The following is a 2,976-nucleotide window of genomic DNA, read 5'->3' as shown; positions in this document are numbered from 1 at the left end:
AGGGTCACCTAGATCCTGATGGACTCTACAGATCTCAGCCATGCCTCCTTCTCACCACACTGGGGAGCTTCTGTGTCACTCTGAGATCAGCCTCCCTCACTGCTAGCTCTCATCTGTTTCTGAGGGGAAGGTCTTGGCTGGGGAAAGGCATGGCTGGTCTTGGGCTATCAGAAAGAATAGGAACACCTCTGACATATAGAAGAAGAAGTTCCCTGGGGGCACGCGAACCATGTGTAAGGGGGCCTAGCGTCCTTCTTGTACAAGGAATCCATCTCAGCATCAAACGTTTTTGTTAGCTGCTGTCAATTCTGCCCACAACTCTTGATACCCCGTGCACAACAGAACGACATGCTCCCACGGGGTTTTCATTGGCTGATTTACAGAAGTAGATCACCAGGCCTTTCCTACTCCAGCTTAGTCTGGCAATTCAGCTGAAACTGTTCAGCATCATAGCAACATACAAGCCACCACTGAGTGACAGGTGATGACTGCACATGAAGTGCATTGGCCGGGAATCAAACCTGTGATCTCTCACATGGAGAACAAGAACTCTACCACTGAACCACCAATGCCTTCAGTAAGTGTTACCTTATCATCCCATTATCACCATCATTGTCAAACTCTCAGGCATTTCTGAAGCCACTCTTGGGCCTGTCATTGTCCAAACTCAGGGTCACTCCTAGAGCCAGACTGTCACATCCTCAGATTAGCACTAAATAAGCACTGTCTACCTGGCATGGCAGCACTTCATTTTTCCAATCCTTCCTCCTGTAGGAGAGTAATACACCCAAGCAGAGTAATAATAGCTGCCATTTCTTGAGAGCCAAAGACGGACCAGCCCTGTGCTAATCACTGATGCATATGATAGACCTGGAAAAAGTAAGTTTTATTATCCTGAATTTACAGACCTCCGTTTCCTCATAAGGGGCCCTGGTGGCAGAGTGGTTAAAGCACTTGGCTACTAACCGAAAGCTTGGCAGTTTGAACCCACTAGCCCTGTACAGGAGAAAGATTTGGCATTCTGCTTCCATAAAGATTACAGCCTTGAAACCTGGTAGGGCAGTTCTACTCTGTCCTCTAGGGTTGCTAATGCTTCCTTATTGACTCAAGGGCAGTGGGCAGTGGGCAATGGGCAGTTTCCTTATATATCATGTGGACAATAATAACATCTCTATCATAGGGTGCTGTGAATCCACAGGGTGCTCATATGTGTAAGAAGTATAGGCTTTGGAGTCAGTCATTCCCAAGTCTGACTTCTGATCTACCATTAACTGGCCTGTTTCCTCATTTGAAATATGTGACAATGTAATATCTATCTTATGGGATTTGTATGAGAATTTAAAGAGTTAATGTGGTTAAAGGGCTTGGCACAGGATTCCTGGGACACAATAACCTCTTAATACATCACCAAACGCCACTGCTACCAAGTTGATTCCAACTCATAGCAACCCTATAGGACAGAATTGAAGTGCCTCACAGGGTTTCTAAGACCGTAAATCTTTACAGAAGCAGACTGCCTCATCTTCTTCCCACAGAGTAACTGGTGGTATAGAACCACCAACCATTTGGTTAGCAGCCCAGTGCCTTAACCACAGCGCCACCAGAGCTGCTTCAATACATTAAGTGGTGATGATTTTTTAAAAAATTACTATTATGGAAGGATCAGAAAGAGGAAGGAGATTCCTAAAAAAAAAAAAAAAAATGAGAAGCGGGCACCAAAAAAATCAGAGCGTGGGGAACCATGAGAGAGGGTGTCATGGAAACCAAGGGAAAATAATGCCAGGAAGGAGGGAGATAATGCAAAAGGGCACTCAGAGGCTGGTTTCTCCTGACAAGACAAAAGAGTGATTTTCATCTCTTAGCGACCAATGAGAATGGAGGGAGAAAGGAAGAAAAAAAAAAAAAAAAAAACACCATCATTTTAAATGAAGGCTATCAGACACAGAATTCTCTCAAAGTCTTTTCCAGCTAACCCCATTAGTCTGATCTGAATGCCCCTGTATCTGTTCAATGTCTTCCAATTACAGAGAATAATATTTCTTGAATAAAGGAAAAATATCAGGTTTACATCATGTTGGTGAAATAACAAACTCTGACAATTTCTAGTTTACAACCGAGAAAATATGGGTGGGAAGAAAAATGGGGTGAATCACAGAATAGATTTTTTTTTTAACTTTTATTGTGGTGAAAACATACACAAGAAGACATTCACCAACATAACACTTCCCCATTTACAGCCCAGGGACATTGATGATGTTTTTCATGTTGTGCCACCATTGTTGCTGTCCTTTCCCAAAATATTCCACCACCATCAGCATAAACCCAGTGCCCCCCCCAACAAAAGCTGCCCCTTTCCCCCCCCTCCTACCCTTGGTAACCACTAATACTCTTTGGCATCTCTCTGTCTCTGTCTGTCTCTGTCTCTGTCTCTCTCTGTCTCTCTCTCTCTATATATATATACACACACATATATAATATTTTTTTCAACCTATGTAGAAATTCTGCCTCCCCTCCCTCACAACCTAGGTAACCAACAAGACAGTTTCCTTCTATGTATAACCAATCCTTTCCTTGACTTTTTACAATAGCGAACTCATACAATATTTGTCCTCAACAGAATAGATTTTCAAAGCAGTGATCTATACAGAACCCCTAAGCTTAAAAGGAGGGCAAGCGTAGAGAATTTTCTTTCCATCTTTTTACTCTACCTGGTGCCCCAAAGAAATTATGGCAGCATAAAACTACACTGATCATTCAACAAGTGTTTATAGAATAAAAATTGAGAAAGTGTGAGCAGGAAGTAGAATGATAATCTAACTCAGGGTAGATGACAGAGCACATATTCCCCAAGGGTAGATTTGGAGAGGGTTAAGGAAAATAAAGAAGCTTTGGTAGCATAGTGCCTAAGGCATTTGACTGCTAACCAGAAGGCTGGCGGTTCAAACCCACCAGCCACTCCTCGGAAGGAAGGTTGGG

The sequence above is a fragment of the Orycteropus afer genome, unplaced genomic scaffold, assembly GCF_000298275.1.
Source record: "Orycteropus afer afer isolate SDZICR_OR568_19922 unplaced genomic scaffold, OryAfe1.0 scaffold00259, whole genome shotgun sequence".
NCBI lineage: Eukaryota > Metazoa > Chordata > Mammalia > Tubulidentata > Orycteropodidae > Orycteropus > Orycteropus afer.
This window is presented reverse-complemented; position numbering follows the sequence as displayed.